General features: G+C 47.3%; 1 protein-coding gene across 2 annotated transcripts in view; it reads left to right on the top strand.

Annotated features, from left to right (window-relative positions):
• The window catches only part of SV2B (synaptic vesicle glycoprotein 2B), a 107,259-nt gene that overhangs the window by 4,326 nt on the left and 84,757 nt on the right, over positions 1–18,176 (top strand). Inside the window, exon 1 of one of the 2 annotated variants that reach the window (XM_054042107.1) lies at positions 3,032–3,214. The exons of the other annotated variant lie outside the window; for it this stretch is intronic. The gene's annotated coding sequence lies outside the window, so the exon portion shown is untranslated. Of the gene's footprint in view, positions 1–3,031; positions 3,215–18,176 lie in introns of those variants that run through there. 2 annotated transcript variants of the gene reach the window in all.

The following is an 18,176-nucleotide window of genomic DNA, read 5'->3' as shown; positions in this document are numbered from 1 at the left end:
TGTAAGGGACCAGAAGGGGAGGCAACTCTCTGACAGCTCCTCCCCTTTTTGGTCTGGGACTGCAGGGAAAATCAGCTCCTTAACTGATCTTCCAATCCCAGGTCTTGACCCCAAGGTCTACTCAGTGCAGGCCCTGAGCTGGGTGGACAGCAGGGAGGCAAAGGTGGCTTTACATCATTTTTGTGCTCTCCTGGTCTTGGAGTCAGAAGGGGGTCTACTTTGTCTGTTGGTGCAATTTAGAACAGCCTCAGGGCTGCTCTAGCCTGCATTGGCTCCAACAGCCCCCAATGGGGCATTGTGGCAGCTGGAGATTGCTGGAGCTCAGCAGCATGTTGGCATACCCTCCTCGGTGGCCACATCCCCAAGACCCTTCTTATGATGAAGCATGTGGGGGGGGGGGGGGATGGTGTAGAGTTGGCTTAGCTCCTTTGTCCCGCCACACTGGCACAAAGGGGGTAAGTGTGGTCCCCCCTCTCCATAATGTGCACAGCACGCTATGCTGTAATTTCACATTGCCAGCGTGCCCCAGGAGCTAGCTTTCATCTTCTCGAGTAGACCATAACTACGGACTCCAAATACGCATCCTGAGGCCCCAACGAACAACCACCACGTGGCTTAGTCAGTTGCTTGCTCAGTAGGAATGCGCGCATCTGGGGATTTCACTGCATCTGTCGGGCTGGCTTTGACATTCTGACTAGGGACCTGGTTCTGTTCTCGCTGACACTGGTTTTATTCCAGTGTGACTGGCCTGGCGACAACGGGGTTCTCTGGATTTACTCTGGGGCAAGCGAGAACAGAATCAGCCCTCCGGGACTAGCTGGGGGAGTGGAGTGGGGGAAATGTCGCTGTGCGAGATGAGACGAGATGAAAAGGAAGGGCCAGTCTATATTTAGGCAAGGGCTCTGTTCAGAGCGAGTAATCCTCTTTCCATGAATTATCCAGCCTGGGGATTAGACCGCTTTAAACTCCTCACCAGGCCTCCCCCGCCCCAGGAGGCCACCGTGGAATAGACTGGCTTTACGGACACATTGGGGGCAACAGATGGGAGGAGGATGGCGGAGGAAAGGATGCTGCTGGCAGGCTTGTGCATCCCTCCAAGAGCTTGCTCCCGGCCCAGATGCGCAGTGACACAGGAGTGACGTGCGATGCTCCACGGAACGTCAAGGGGTGACCATTAAGAAAGAACGTGGCGCTTTCTAAAGGATTGTGGAGCTGAGTGTGACAGCAGATAAAGGGAGGGATGACAGACACAAAGCAGCCTTTTCCCAACGCGCTTCCCTGCTTCCCTGTCACATGCCGTTTCTTCTGGCGAGGGGAAGGGAAGCTCCCTGGGTTGCTTATCAGGAGCATCGCTCTCCGTCTGGAAGCTGTTCCTGACCTGCCTTGTTCTGCCAGCATCTGACCTGCTTTGGCTGGCTATAGAAACTAAGCCCTGGGGCTGCAGGTCCGTCCCATCTGTCTTGAGTGGGAATGAATCCCTATCAATAGTAAATGATGGGTCTGGCAGCACGAGGGCAGGAAGGCGACACAGCCAGGGAAAAGATGGGGTCAGAAGGGCTGGGATGTGGTGTCAGGAGGACTGGATGGCATTAGGGAAAGAAAATCCTTCTCACCACAAGTTGTGTGATGGCTTCCTGTGCAATGAGCTGGTGGGTCTCAGTCTGGTGCCTAGTGAACAAATGTCAGCCTAACAAAAAAGTGTCCCTTGTTGACTTTCTCACCACAAAGACTGACTGTGCCATAGAGAATAAACTCCCCTCCCCTCTAAGGGTGGGCTCTCCGGGTCAGCGTTTTGGTGGGGTGACAGGCATGGGTGCACTGCCATTGCATGTGTTGTACGTGTCCTAGGGATACATGACTCGGTTCTCCAGGGCTATCAGGCCAGCTCCTTTTGCCAGCACTAAATTCACTTGAAACTGGAGATCCATTTCTGAAGCAGCAACAGGGCCACTCTTTGGAAGAGTCAGAGGCTATTGTTAGTTCCCCTGGGATTTATATGAGCTGAGGTTCTGCCTCTGCCCCCCAGTTCTTAGGGTTCACTTTACACCCCCACCTCCACTACCCTTTATTTATGTATTTATTCCGCCTCTCCTTTCACTCAGAAATGGCTAGATGTTTTTTATTCCCCTCGTTTCCCTCTGCACGTTCATCACTGGCCTCCAACGTTGCTACTACGTCGTTTCAGCCAGGAGTGAATTCTGATGACAATAGAAGCTAACTCTTGTCGGATCCTGGAGTGACAGGCTCTGGGTGCAGCTGCTATCCCACAAACCATCCTTAGAAATCCAGGGCCTGAGAGGGCTTCAGCTGCATCAGCGTTAAACTGTGGGGAATGACACTGATCTTTTCAGGGGGAAGTGAATTCTATCAAGGGACACCATTGTTCATGCCTTTAAATTGTGTTTAACATACTCTCAGCTCTTTGCTGTACTTCCTCAGAAACCTAAATCTGGCATTTCTGGTCCTATTGTATTTTCTCTTCCCAAAATTAAGGCAAATTTTGCGCCCTATCTTGGCTCTCAGTATTTTGGTCCAACTCTTACTGAAGTCATCTGGATGATGTCATATAAATAACTTCTGTGGGAGTTTGATTGGAGCAAGGAATCCAAGATTGGCCTCGTAAGTAGCTGTTGGAAGGGAAATACCTGTTTAACTCTCGTCTGAGACCCGGCTGGCAACATCAGTACTTGCTTTGCTTTGATTGACAGGTAGAGTCAGTGCTGCCAGTTATTGCTTTTTTGTGCTAGAGCTAGAATTAAACCAAAAAGCTCCGATGGAGCAGAGAGAAGAAAAGGCCACCGAGTGCAAACAGCCACTGCTTTTAATATCAGCTATTGTCTTTTTCTCTCTGTGTTGAGCATTATCAATTTCCTGTTTAAATTAAAGTCAACACATCTGTCATTTCAGCATCGCCTGGCGCCCTCCCTCCCGCACCTGCTCTCCCACTCTGTCTGCAGCCTCCCTATCCTCCACCTGCTTTGTTGCTGGTGTGTGTGTTTTTTGTGGTGGCTGATGGACTCGTCCACTGCTGGTGCCTCTGTTCCGTTTGCAGTGGGATGATCGGCTTGGCTCGCAGAGCATTTACTCCTAATCCCCAGCTTGTGACAGCCTAGTGGCAAAGGAAGCTCTTCCAGGGGCTGCTGTGGGTGAGAGCAGTGGGGGAAATGACTGGCAAATGGCTGGTGATTCTGGGATGAAACATTTCCTAGTTCTGGTAAGAGATGCTTTTCGATTTGGTCCCCTTTCTGGGCATTTGGTTACAGTGAGATAGCGACGAGGCTTAAAGAGAGAAACGGTGGAGAGGGGAGGAAGTTGTGAAAGAGACGGACAAATAGCAGAGCCAATATAATTTAGACGGAAGCCTTTCCAGGAGCAAATGTTTATTAGAGCAATTTATTTACCACTAGTGCATGGCTCCAGGCTAGTCAGATCATACGGTGACGAAGGCAGTTGAAGTACCTAGCCAGGTACAAGGGCAGCAGCTGACGTTATGTTTTCCCTCTATGGGTATTTCTACGTGCCTTTTCCAATTAGGTCTGGTTATTAGATAGATCCCACAGCCAGACCTAAAAGGCAGTCTCTGTCACGCAGTTCTGTGGGTGTAGCTTGTGGAATGCTTCTGTTTCTATCCGATGCCTTTCATAGCACTGACTTTGGAAAGTCATTCATGAATATGTGACTCTCAGCTGAGAAATAAAGCCCTTCAGCTTTCCTGTGTGCTAAACTTTCTCCTGGTCAGCAAAGCCTGCATTATTCCCTGGAACTGGTCTCCCCAGTATTGCATGCATTTAAAATAGGGAGAGAAGCAGTGAGGTAGTTGCTGACAAAAATGAGAGTCTAGTCAAACTCTGGGCTGAACTGTGAGATATTCTGTGTCCCAGACATCTGCTTATGTTGAATTTGAAGGCATTGAGCTGGTTTAATTTATGGGGCTCTTGAGCTGATAGACAGCCTGGGCCAGATTACAGTGAAGCCAGCGCAGTTATGCCAGGGGTGAATTTGGCCTCATTTGCTTAAAGAGGAACAGTGAATAGTAACCTTAATAGCAGTCTGGCTGTGTTGGGTCAGCAAAGGTCTGTCCATAATATACCTCTAGTGGTAGGAGGGAAATGAAAAGTATGATGATGCATCTTCAATTATTCTGCTAATAGATGGAAAGCACTGACCCTCTTAGCATCTCTGGATCCCTTCCTAAAACTGGTGCCTTGGTCCAGGAGTTCCTGAGACCCTTTTGTGAGAGGGGCTTGTAAAAGTTTTCGGTTTGGTGATTCCAATATGTGTTCCTTCTGTGTTTCTGAGATTAGGGTTAACAGAGATCTGCCTAGAGCAGCGGTTCCCAAACTTCTTCTGCCGCTTGTGCAGGGAAAGCCCCTGGTGGGCCGGGCCGGTTTGTTCAGGTTCAGGCCAATCGCAGCTCCCAGTGGCCGCGGTTCGCTGCTCCAGGCCAATGGGAGCTGCTGGAAGCGGCGCGGGCCAAGGGACGTACTGGGCGCCGCTTCCAGCAGCTCCCATTGGCCTGGAGCAGTGAACCGTGGCCACTGGGAGCCACGATTGGCCGAACCTGTGGACTTGGCAGGTAAACAAACCGGCCTGGCTCGCTAGGGTCTTTCCCTAAACAAGTGGCGGAACAAGTTTGGGAACCACTGGCCTAGAGAAAACAACCAAACTGGTTTGCTCGCAAAAATTAAACCACGATGTGCACAATAACTTCCCTCCATCACAGACATTCTTCTGATTGTTTCTACATACCGTGAAACTTGCACTAAGGAGGACCCCTGTTTTAAGTGCTAACTTTAGAGCCTCCCTATGGTTTCCAGCACAGTTACATTAAACTTTTAGTTAAAGACCCAGCACTGCTAGGCAGTTGACTTTTGCTGAGCCCGTGGGTGGTTGCTTCAGACATATTTCAAAGTAACAGTCTTTGTATCAAAGCCACCAATAAAAATAGCACTGGAACAACGGCTGAAGAACAAGCACTAAAAGTGGAAGGGTCTGCATGCCTCTTGCCATCCAGATGCTGTACAATGAGGGGCTAGCACAGTAACTCTAGATTGGGGTATTTGTGGGCCTTCGCTATTGCCTCTATGATGCCACTGAACAAACGGAGAGCCTGCAGAGCAAAGTTTCTAAGTGCTTTGTGTATGCCCCAGAGAGAACAGCCTTTGTTGCCTTTAATAAAACCACAAGGCTTGGTTTCGAAAGGAGCATAAATCTTTCATTGCTATGTGTGTTTGGAAAGACACTGTCAAGTTAAAAATTAGAAATTTCTATCAATTAATTCCTGTGCCTAGTTAGATTATAAAAATAGAAGGAATGTATACATCCACCTCATTTTTAATTATCTATTGTGTGGGGTTTGTTTACTTATGAAATTTAGCCCATCAAGAGGATGTAACTGAGAAACTGTAAAGAGAAACTTTCATAGAGGGGAAAACTTCCACATTTGTTCAACATATATATAAATCCAATCACCTCATGCCCGTCTCTCTCTCTCTTTTTTTTTTTTTACCACATCTGCTAAATTATCACAAGCTATTTGTGTTTTAAACTAGGGCTTCCTCCCTCACAGCCCATCTGCTCAGCCTGTTTGTTCCTCTAGTAAAGTCATGATTCTATTATCATGTTCAATGACTGTGGAGGGCAATGCTGCAGAGATGGGACTGCAGCTTCACTTGGGGTTGGGATAAAATGGGGAGGGGTGGACGGAAAGGGGATGAGCCACTAGTCGAAAGGGGGAGAGAAATATACCAGAGCAGACGAGTCAGGAAGAGCTGGCCACAGAAAGATCCCTCATTGGGTTTTTTGTATAAATGTTTCTTTTTGTCGATCTTGTCCTAGCATGAAAGTCACCTTTAAACTCAAGGTACCAGAAAGCCCCCACTGGGTCTGATCCTGCAGTCATTAGAGTTGACTTCAATGTGGGTTTTGAATACAGGCTCAAGGCCGTTTTGTGTATTGGATAGGCCTGATTCTACTCTCATTGACATTATTGCTGTTATTATTATTTATTTGTATTATGGTAGCACCTAGGAGCCCAGTCCTGGACCAGGACCCCATTGTGCCAGGCACTGTACAAGCACAGAACAAAATGACAGTCCCTATCCCAAAGACCTTATAATGTAAATATAAGGTGAGAACAGATGGATATGGACAGGCAGACAGTTGGGGGAGAGGGGTAGTAGTACAAGGAAATAAGGAGACAGTATGAGAATGAAACAATGAGGTATCCTTTCAATCTCACTGAAATCAGTGCAACTGAGAGCAGAATTTGGCCTTGCTATGGCTTTCCATCCCCAAAGGGCAACCATTTGCTCTCACTTTCAACTGACTTCACTTTTTAGATTGAGGATTAACTACAAAAAAGAACAAAAGTAGTCCCCATGAGAGAGCAGCAAGTGCCCGTCACCTGTGAAACATGCTGCAGCAATTAGGGGAACAAAATGGCTGACGCCTCGGCACATAGACTGAATTCTTGGATGTTTAAAGGTACAGTACACAGAAAATGAAGGTGTTGAGGTTTCATCGGTACCGATACCAGAGGCTCTTAGTGTGTTTATTGCAAAACCCACTAATAAATCCAAGTTCCTAGTAGTGCTGTTGTGCAGCACGGTGAAAACTGGCATTCAGATATGTGTTCCCTGTAGCTGTACATGCACACATCCTCCTGCTAGTCTCATCTCTACAGGAGAAAATTAAATCAGGTGTTTTTTGTATGGCTGGGGGTGGCAGAGGTGATAAGTATTTGAATAGTTTTGATAGCTGCCTCATTAAAGGTCGAGTAGGCTGCTGGTCTGCAACCGTATCAACTACCCCTTTGCTGTGATGTTGCTGGAGTTCGTCTCATTGTGTGAAGCTCTTTACTTTGCATCGGCACCAGAATTCGCACTATCCCAACCGTTCCCGTCTGTGTCCCTGGCTCCGTTTAAACCCTCTCACTCTTTCTACACAGCCCATGCATGCGGAGATGCACATGATCATTCTTATTTCTTCCCCCCATTCTCGTGGAGGGGGGAGGGAGGTTACAGTCGATTGCCTCTGTAGTCGCCCTCATAAACACTGTATTCCGGGTAGGAAGATGAGAGACAGAGCAGCATTGAGGGTGGAGTAGAGAGGAAATAAAGTGAGGAGGGAGAGCAAGATGACAAGCCCGCCCAACAGCCAGGAGAGGGGCAAGTGCAGCTGTTGTTGATTTCATTAGTGACTGTGTGCACCTAAGGACAGGACTGAGGCTTAGTGAGAATCTATGGAAACCTCCTCTTTTGAGGGGAAGCATTCTAGGCCCGTCCAAAATGTGCAGCTTCATAACCTGGACTGGCTTTTACCATCTCCGATAGCCTGTGAATCGCCTTGATGGCCATTTTCCTTTAGGACCAGCCCTGGCCTTCCCCAGGGAAAGTGATCAAGAGATTTTTGTTGTTGAGGCTGATTTTTCCTCGTAGAAAATTGCTGGAAGCGGCACGTACTCTGGGCTCAATTTGGGGGTGGGGTGGTGGGGAGGGGCTCAAGCGCCAATCAAAACCTCAGTCTCAAGCTGTTATACTGTTATTGCAAACTCTGACACTGAGCAGAGTGCGTTTGTAAGGATCCCAAAGAGCCTTTACCTGGCCAGGGCCTCCCTCTGTTCTCTCTGTCTCTGGCTGCAAAATCATTCAGCCACCACTCAAAGACAGCTACCTCTGGGGTAGAACACTGCAGCCATTCAATGCCAGAAACACTACAACAACAGGCCCTAGCAGGGGAAGTAGAGAATGCTATATATAATTGAAACCACAGGGGAGATTTTAGGTAGGAAAGTAAATGAATGTAGGAGGTGTGGATCCTAGAACAACGTCCTCGACATAAGAAATCGCTCAGGATGACCCATCACGTGGTCAAGTGGAACTTGGAAGGCCACATGAGCGCTGCCTACTCTCACTGCTCTTATTTCATAGTCACTAACCCCTGCTGATGAGGAAGAAACAATGTTTAGTGTGAGGACTGCAGCAGAGTGGGCTAGTGTCTTGCCTGGGTCTGGATATTTTCCCCATAGAAGGTGTTGTAGGACTGGGCAGCAGCTAATCCATGATTCTGACCTGAAGAACAGTTCTCAGTATAGATAGATATATTACCTCGCCCACCTTGTCTGTCCCATATCCTGGGACCAACACAACTACAACAACACTGCAAATCCATAATTCAGTTCAGCTCCTGAGACGGATGTTCTGTTCTGGCCCACAGTGGCTCTTGTCAGAGGTGGGTTGGGAAGGAGCAGAAATTCATCAATTTTTTTGATTGGGTGCTGGAGATTTTAGACTTTGGCACTGGCTGGGTCTGCAGCACAGCAGGACCCACTCATCACCTCACCCACCCATAGCCAACGAAACATAAGGCTCGCCTGTGAGGGGGTCGCTTGTGAAGGGAAAGCCCCTGGTAGGCCGGGCTGGGACGGGCCGGTTTGTTTACCTGCTGCATCCGCAGGTTCGGCCGATCGAGGCTCGCGGCGGCCAATATGTCCCTCGGCCCGCGCCACTTCCAGCAGCTCCCATTGGCTGGAGCAGCGAACCGTGGCCAGTGGGAGCCGCGATCGGCCGGACCTGCAGACGCAGCAGGTAAACAAACCGGCCCGGCCCACCAAGGGCTTTCCCTACACAAGCGGCGACTCCAGTTTGGGAAACACTGGGCTAGGGGGATAGGTGGATAGGGTGTTTAGACCTAGCAGAACCCTTCATAGCTAAGGACACCAAATAATTTCCATGGCAACATGCCATTTTCCAGCCCTGGGCTCTGCCTGAAGGTGATCATTGATTTTTTGCAAGATGTGGGAGTTTGAGCAAAACCTCTTCAGCTGATGTTGAATGCGGAGAGTATGGAAGAGACACAGGAACCAGCCCCTTGGCAACGGATTTTCTTTCTGACTCTTTGTGTGGGCTGAATGTAGTTTTTGTTTGGCAGTATATTCCTACTGCCAGTGGGAATTGAGCCCATCTGCTGCAGCCAGACTCAGTGAACAACTGAACATAGTTCCTGCTTGGAGGTTTGGGCTTTTACAGCCAAATGGGAGCTGATGGATCACCCTTCCTGTCCTCCAGCCCCACGGCCACACATGGTCTCTGTTACCCTCTCACATGCAAACACCCGTCACACAACTAACCAGAGACAGCATGCCTCAGAGGAGGGGGATTTCTCCTGCCCTTTCTGACAGGTGGTCAGACTGTGGCAGATTTCCTAGTTTTCACTACTTTAATGATGAAGACTTACAAGCCTCTGGCCTCTTGAAATCACATGTAACCTTTCCCAGCGTACACTTCACCCACTTGCCCACCCCAGCAGCACCTTCACAAAATCACTGAACGGAGCAGGGAGGCCAGTGGCCCTGGGATCTTTGCGGAGTTCTTTAATGTACAGCATTCAGACTGAATTCTGGCAAAGGAATATGGGTTTTAAAAAAGGAATGGTGTTATTTTTCTAGGGCACCATTGTCTGTTAGTTGCTGAGTTATTAGGGTGATGTGCACAGTAGCACAATTTAAATGCCTAGGTAGACAGACAGGTAGATCGATTCTGAGCGCAGTCATGTGAGTGTAAATCCAGTGAAGTAAGCAGAATTCCTCTGGATGTACATGAGGGTAACTGAGACCAACATCTGGCCTGCGAAGTATGTAGCAATGTAACTGAAAAGAGAGGCTGTCCTCTGGGTGATGCACCTTTAATTGTAGCGGAGTCTCTCTGCCCTCACTGCTGGCTTTAGGTCAGCTTTGTGCCTTGGACTTGGGAGTCCGGGTTTTTTTCACAACTGGGGACAGATTTTCCAAAAACCTCCGCACATCATGTGTGGGCGCTGCGCACTTGGAAATCTAGTCCTGTGAGTGCCGCCTCCTGCTGAAACTTAGGTGGACACCGGTGAAGGCCTCACTGGGGACGAAGTATTTGTCTCTAACTGTACCAGAACCAGGTACATTTGCAGCCCAAAGGCAACAGTTCTACATATATTTTTAATTGGGCTGGTTCAACGCAGGAATCTGATGGCTTTTAATTAAGATCCTTTTTAGATGGAATGTTAAATTATTGATACGCAGGCACAGATTGAGGCATTCCAGGGACTTCTCTGCCTGATATAAAGCTGCCCCTGCCAATTAATCAAAAGTTTCCAGGGACTCAAAGGGGGTTGCAGGGCCCTTTGCCTCTGAGTTACTGATCTGGCTGCAGCCCAGCATTGCGGTCTGAAGGCACGGTGTGAAAACGAGTGTGGTGTCTATTTCTACTGGGCAGGTGTCTACCTGCCGAACCCTCCCCCCCTTGGTGCTCCCTTTGATGACAGCGGAGAGGCTGAGGAGGGTACTTCAAAGTCACATCTCACTCCGGAGCATAGGTTGTTGCCTTTTGCCTTCTCCAGGCGGGAGAATGGCAAATTGGAGCAGAGTGTTTCTAATGCAAGTAATGAGATCTTGCATTTATTATTTATTATGAATTATCAGTATGTGCACGTAGGCCACTGTGCCATCTGGGTGCCCTGTGATTGCATGTAAGAATGTTTCTTAGTTAGCGCCAATTATTACTAGTTATTTAATAAGGCCATGGAGCCGGAGGCTTTCACCCCGACGGATCCCAAACATTATAGATGCAGCTATAACTGCAGCCATCTCTGGTGTGGAAGGCAGCAGCAGTTTTAACAGCACATAGTCACACTAAGAGATTAAGGCAGGAAGTGAAGGAGACCCCCACAGCCAGTTGAAACTGCAGAGGGGATGTAGGGAAGCAGGATATAATGACCCAGGCTGGAATTTGGCCAGGATACTAGGGCTCGTGCAGAAAAGGCCAGGGGAACATTACTAACCAGAAGTCATTAGGACTTTGGTTTTTTGTCTCAACTGAAAGTCGGTCCTATGGGCACTTTAGCTAAAGCAGCTGTGTTAAGTGATATCTTATATATTACTTTATGGCAAAACAAGCTTCTTTGGAGGGCTAGGGCTGAGAGCAGAAGCCACTGGTGAGTTTCCCTCTGCGACGCTCCACAGAGAATGTGAGTCGGTTATAACCCCCGTTCCTGCCTCTTCAGTTCAGGCTGTAGCAGCTCATGCTTTTAGCTCTGGAGGTGCCTTGCGTTTCAGGGAGGGTAGCAGACGGGCTGCTGTTCTGCTTTCCGCCAGGGTGAGTGCGCAAATGACAGGCGTGTTCGTTGTATAGAGAAAGGATTCATGAGGGAGGTATAAGGAAAAGGCGGCTCTCTGTCTCTCCTCCCCCACCTGCACAGCACCAGGCAGCTGGTGCACTCTGTTTACGGCTGTGCTGCTGATTAAATATTGAAAGGCTTTGGTTGCTTTTGTGCAGAAGCCCAAGTCCAGATGAAAATGAGGCTGTCTGAGGACAAATCGGCCCTGGCAGAAGGGGCCTCTCCTCTCTCTGGATTGATATTACAGTATGTCTCCCATTGGGGCAGGTGCGAATAGCCATTTGGGTGCTCGTGTGAAGGCTCAAATGGGACTTGGGAGCCCGGAAGATTTTTGTTTGGTCACACCTGAGCTGACTGATGGCCTAGGGGGATGATGAGTGTTGTAGGGTGGCGAGGCAGACGGGTGGACTGAGGGGGCAAACAGTATTTCAGAGGGACCCAGTGGCACTCAAAGGCTGCCCAGCGGTTAGCCATGACTGAGGCTAAGCCAGAAGGCCCAGGTTCAAGCAGCAGCCCCTCATTGGCTGATCTGCTGTCTGTGTCCACACAGCTCCAGTATACACCTCCAAGAGAGAGGCATGGGGTGAGGGATGGAGACAGAGGCAGAGAGAGAGGATTTGCTGTGGGTTTAGCGGGTTAGAATGGGAGAGGAGGAGAGTCAGGAATAGGGTGGAGCTAGAGGAAGTGAGAAGAAGGTGGAAAGGACTGAGGCACACCTGTTGGGGTTTTGGGGAGAAGGTCACTTGGAAACACAGGGACAGCACTGTGGAAAGGCTGCAGTATGGCACCAGGCTGGGGCTGTACGTCATCAATGCAAGGAAAGAAGGTGGCAGGCAATGTAGGCCAGGACTTGGGGGAGGAAGGGCCCTTAACCACCTAACAAAGTCTCTGAGCCTCAGAAAATCTCCCTTGACCTCACTGAGGCGCAGAACCTAGAGAGGGGAAAATGCATTCCTGAAACCATCTGGGTTGAGCTTCAGGGGGAAATAGAGAGGCTGACCCAGAAGAGCCCTGGTCTTTCTCCGCCCCCCATCAGGGTCACCACTGCACTCAATGACTTTTCAAAGGGTGGGGTGGGGATGCTTCTGTGATCAGCCACACACCTGTGTGTGCCTAGAGGATCCCCTAAACCCTATGATCCTCAGGGCTCCCCAGGGGCTGCCATATGGATCACGAGAGAGGCAGGAATCCTTTGCTGTGTGTCTTGGACATTGGAGAAGGCACAGCTTTCCCTCTGAGTGCACTAGGGGGACATAGTTCAGCCTCTGGAGATAGAAAACATACCTATTTTATGGATATGATGGCTGCACATGGCACCAAGGTATTCATGGCTGTGGTGGCAAAAAATACCAAGGGTCATTTCATGACTTTTACCTTGACACTGTCCCTCCACCGAAGTATTGACCCAATTTTTAACCTGAGCCCTCGACACCTGCTCTGTGTTGAAGTGAGGCTTTGGGAGTACTTGCCCAACAGCTCACCCCAAGAGGTCATTTCTGTAACTGTGGTGCCCATTTCTGGGTCTCTGTAGCTGGACTTCCTCTTATCCCCTCATTTTCTTTGCCATCTCTCCCACTACCCCAAATCTTTTGGGGTTGGCCCTTATCCTGTGCGATCTGAAAAATAGCCTGCTTTTATGCTGCTCACCACTGGGCGCCCATATGCAAGGTACTAATTTACGTAGGCTAATATCCTCCTAATGAGCATTTCTGAGAACTCACCATGTTTGCACGGATTGCTTTTGAAAATCTCAGCAAACAACGAGCATTCAGCCAACTTGGGGCAGCAAACTCCAGTGCTGAAAATCCCTTGGGTGTCCGGCTTCCACATGGAACCCTAGATGGGGCCCCAAATAGCTATTTGCACCAGCTCATGCTTTTGATGTGCTGCCCGCGGTGTGTAGAATTGTCCCTTCTCTGCTTCCCAGTTCACTTTTAGCACAGAATAGGAAAAGCTTCTTCAACAGCACTTTTAAAAGCTAGTGACCAATTCCCCCCTGGCCTCCATCTCTTTCGGAGTCTTTTCTGCCATAGGTTGACCCATGGGAGGTCCCTGAAGTGTCATATGTGTCACGCTGGATAGGGGGATGCCATGACTTTTAGAAACAAAAAAGACATTATTGTCCAGGGAACATAGTGTCCTAGAGCAGTGCGGTCCCAAGAGCTGGGCCCAGCTAAGCCAGGGAGCAGCCAGTCAGTTTGGGCACATAGTATTGACAGCACATTTTTTCAGAGCACTAGCATGGCCCACATTTTGCGTGGAAAATTCCCTGTGTAGTTTGCGTGACAAAAGTGGGGGCCTAAATCTGCTGCAGGGTGTTCAGAGGGGGCCTGTTGAAAAATCCCTCTGAACATGATTCAGTGTAAATAGGACAGCTAGATGAGTTCCAGGCGCAAATCAGATTCCCTCCAAAATCTAAAGGAGAGGATTGGTTGCATGCGAGCGTGTTTGTCTATTTGAGAGACAGAGTGTGTGGGTGTATCTGTGCACATGTGCACCCTCAAGGTAGAAGGTTCCTTTTCCTGGGCAGCTGGAAGAGTATGGTGTGAGTGTGTGCACCTTGTAGCACGGGCAGTGTATGTTTATCCTGGGAGTAGTTACAGACTTGATTTTAATGCTGCTGTATTCTGTAATTACTCTGGATAGATTGGCATCCAGACATCTGGTAACAATTGGATGTTACCAAACAAACAACAGTGAATGGAAAGATAGCCTGGCCACTAGAGATGGGAAACAACACAAATAATGTCTGGGGACTGGATAAATAATCCAAAATTCATGTAGTGTATCCAAACCTGAGTGGATATAGGGAAAGCCATTGGATGCCAACAGATCACAGAGAGGAATGGAGCTGGGAGACTGGTTCCTCTAGAAGGAAGAAATTCTTTAAGGGATAGTGTTTATATATTTCTCACAATGGACAATTAGCTTGGGCAGCAATAATTTCCCCGGATTGCTTCATATGTGTATTGTTTTAGAATATAACTGGCATTGAAAGTAATTTATCATTTGTCCATGTAATTTCAGTCAAGTCTGTTAAACCAAGCTATTATCCCTTGAGGTTGATGGTAAAATAGGATGGTGATGAGTGCTATAGAAATGCCTACACATAAATAAAATAAATAAATGAGCTATGTTATGTTTACACACCTGCAAAAGTCATCTAGATGGGGGCCAGGCTAGATTTCTAAGGTACAGTACTTTTACAGTATTTACTATGAAGCACATAATGCCTAGCTTGGTGCTTAGAAGCCTTTCTGATGTTAAATGTTTACAATACAGTGGAAGAAGGTATCATTTTTATCTTGCTTGTTTAGAATGAAAGAAGGGGGGAGGGATAGCTCAGTGGTTTGAGCATTGGCCTGCTAAACCTAGGGTTGTGAGTTCAGTCCTTGAGGGGGCCACTTAAGGATCTGGGGCAAAAACAGTACTTGGTCCTGCTAGTGAAGGCAGGGGGCTGGACTTGATGACCTTTCAAGGTCCCTTCCAGTTCTAGGAGATGGGATATCTCCATTAATTAATTAAGGCATCTCCTGTGGGGAATTCACTATTCACTACACATTTTCTTTATTCTAGAGAACCAGTTACAACCCCCTGAAAGAACTCTGGGCTTGATTTCAGAGATTATATTAATCAATTAACACTGTACCAGCCTCTAAGTATGTGTAAGATGATAATTGCTAGTTATCCATGATTAAAGGGACAATGCCATGATAGAAATGATGAAACTTTTTCAGCTGGTCTAAATCAAACCAATTTATACCAGTTGAGGTTCTGGCCCTGATCTACTTAAAATCAAATTACAAATCCAGACCACACTATCTCTTTTATTGTTAAAACCGGAAGAGCATTCAGAATATCAATCGCTTTTCACCATTTCTGCTTTATACTTTCCTCCTTTTAGTGTACCTGGCCAGTTTCACTTTCTGTTTCTAGTCCGTTTCCATTTCCTGTTCTCTTGCACTAATTATCAAAAAGTCTTTGGCTTTCCAGTGCTGCAGCAGAAAGTTTATTTCCAATATAAAATACTTCCTGTCATATTTAAAAGTCAAATTGAAACAGATTTCTTTTTCTATTATATTTTATTTAATCCTTTGTTTTTTTAAAAAACAAACCAAAACAAAACCGACAACCCCAAAACCTCCCCCTGAACTAGAGCTGGTTGATTATTATGTGTGAAATACATGCTTTGACAGATTTTGCCGTTTTTGTGGGGGTAATCATGTAGAGTATGAATTCCCCCCTCGTTTGGAAATGTTGGATGGTTTCATTTTGATCGAAAACATTGACATTTTTCCCTGGCCACATTTTGGATTCAAAACTTTTTGGAATTTTTCATTGTGTGAATTTTTTTGGTAGTTTGACTTTCGCCATTCTGATTCCAAATGGAAACTACTTCTGAAATGACAAGGGGGATGAAAAATCCCATTTTCTGACCAATTCTAGTTATGTGCTTTCCCCAGAGGAACTGCAGCAGCAGAATCTCTTGCCTGGTGAGAATGGACAGGGAAGGTTTTTTTCCCAATAAAAACAGCAATAGAATTTTAAGCCATATCTGAAACTGAGGTAAAGGAAAGCCTCCTGAGAGGTCATTTCAGTGCTAATGGAGGTCAGGATGAGTTCTATGTGCAGAGCTGCCCAGGAACATTAGCAGAGTCTGACAAGAAACACAGTTTATCGACTTTCTAATTTGACCACACAGATCATGAAAGACCCACCGCTGCTGCCTGAACAAAGAGAGGTGTTCAGATCAAATGCTTATTGTGCTGCAGCAGTCAGTGAAGGCCTGGGCGAGGGATTTGGGCTTTGTGTTATCTCCTCACCTTCACTCCACCAGGGCTCTCCCACAATCGGATTCAAAGCCCCACCATCCCCTCAGTGTCAGGGTGGATTATGGTTTTCAAAAGAGCTCAGAGCCAGTAATCCGAGTGCTCAGAGCCCAGATTCTCAAAAGAGTTCAGCCCCGTCATGCAGGCAGCGTGCTCACCGGCCCTGATCACGGATGCTGCTGAGCCCTTCTGAAAATTTTGGCCATGATGCCATTGGTTGCATGGCCCTTGGCAGATGAGTCAGAGGGCTGATCTCTGTTGGGCTGGTCACAGAGTCAATAAATGGAGGTGCTTGCCAGTCTTTGTAGATGCTCATATAACACACCAACACGGCATGTGCAGTCACATCTCTGTCTAGTGTCTGGACCCAGAGACTATAAAAGCCTGCAGCTTACAGATAAAAGGAACCTCTTTTAGCTCAAGTAGGTATATAATTAATTATTATTATTATTATAATTATAGGTCTTATGCTTTGGGTGCTGAAGTTCCCAGGTTCCATCTCCGCTGTGAAGCGTGGTGCCTGTAGGTGAATAGCCATAGCTTGTTACAACATGGGACTAGACCTCCTGTGGACCTCACATACTTGGGACTAGCTTAACAGCTGGATGGCCTGATTTTCCAAAGTGCTGATCGCCAGGCAGTAAATAGTGAAATCGGTGGGAACTACTGGATGCTCCACTCATATGGAAGTCAGGCCAGGAGTGCGTAATGCAGTGATCCTGTCTCCCTCCAACAGATGACCCCACTTAAAGGAGTTCTTTAATGCAAATAGTGGAGATCTGAGTTCTAGGACCTTAAGTACCACAGTTTCTGTAATATATGTGGCCACTTGTTTTTATATGAATTCACACTTAGCTTTGCATGTGGCCCTAGTTCTGACCCGCTCTCTCTCTCCATATATATAATATCTGTGGTTTAATTTAATTCTTGGTTTCAAAGCAGGTAGGTGGACAAGGGGGAATGCGTTGTCAGAGGATTGCTATCAGGTTGACAAAATTACAGTGCTGTGAATGCACGAGAAGCTTTTGAAGCGATAGGTCAGCGCATGACTGTGTGTGGAGAACTGGGACTCTGTGCTAAGCAGGAAGGAGAATGACAGTTCAGTCTGCCATTTATTGGCAACAGGGTGACTTTTCAGATTGGAGTAATAAATGCATTTGATACCTTTGAACTGGAGCAGAATGAGTACTTTCCCACCCTTGCCATCACATTGCCTAGTGCAGAGCCTGTAACTGCCAGCTGGAGGATTTCTCTCTTCGATCCAGAAGGGCTATAGGGGATAAAGGAGCAGTTTCCATAATTAACTCCTGTGGTTGTTACTGTGTTAATTAGTGGTGGAATCGAGGATGTTGGCAAAAAGGTGTTACTAATTTGGCCACAGATGCAGCCCAGAGCTAGAGAGGTTGTGGGTGAATTTCATTAGCAAAAATCAGCTAATAGATCAGTCCAAGCATGAGATATTTGAATAGGAAATACCGGGAAGGTTTTCTCTACTTGTCTGCATGATTTTCACAACACTGGGTTTCCCTGCATAGCTTTGCTTTGTGTCCATCTGGCACTGTTTGCTGTCTCGTGAACCTGTCCTATCTGGTTATTCTGATTCCACCATGTCCTATAACTCTAGAAGACCAAGCACAAGAGAGTGCTAAGTTTGTTTTTTCACGCTACTTTCCATTCACCTAAAAGACTGCTTCTAGCATACCTTGATAGTAAAGCCACTGCTATGTCTCCATGATAATGAGATTCATACATGTTTCACTGTTCATTTTCTAAATGTTCCAGGTAGCCAGATGTTTTCCTTGGGGGTGGGGCTTATAGAAAGTGCAAATGATTTGGACCCAGGTGCTGACAGCAAGATCACCAGTTTTGCAGAAGATAAAATAAATAAATGGAGATATCTTATCTCCTAGAATAGACCTTGAAAGGTTATTGAATCCAGCCCCCTGCCTTCACTAGCAGGACCAAGTACTGATTTTGTCCCAGATCCCTAAGTGGCCCCCCTCAAGGATTGAACTCCCAACCCTGGGTTTAGCAGGCCAATGCGCAAACCACTGAGCTATCCCTCCCACCCCAAGATAGAAAAGCGAAGAAAAGTAAATAAGGAACAAAATGAGCCAGACTCCAAAGGCAGCAGGCAACTTCCGTGGCTGGGCCAACGTGGTTCAATGTCAAGAGATTTACAATTGTCAATCTGAAAGC

The sequence above is a fragment of the Malaclemys terrapin genome, chromosome 10 (assembly GCF_027887155.1).
Source record: "Malaclemys terrapin pileata isolate rMalTer1 chromosome 10, rMalTer1.hap1, whole genome shotgun sequence".
NCBI classification, from domain to species: Eukaryota; Metazoa; Chordata; order Testudines; family Emydidae; genus Malaclemys; species Malaclemys terrapin.
Note: the sequence above shows the minus strand (reverse complement) of the source record. Positions and strands in the feature narration are given on the sequence as shown.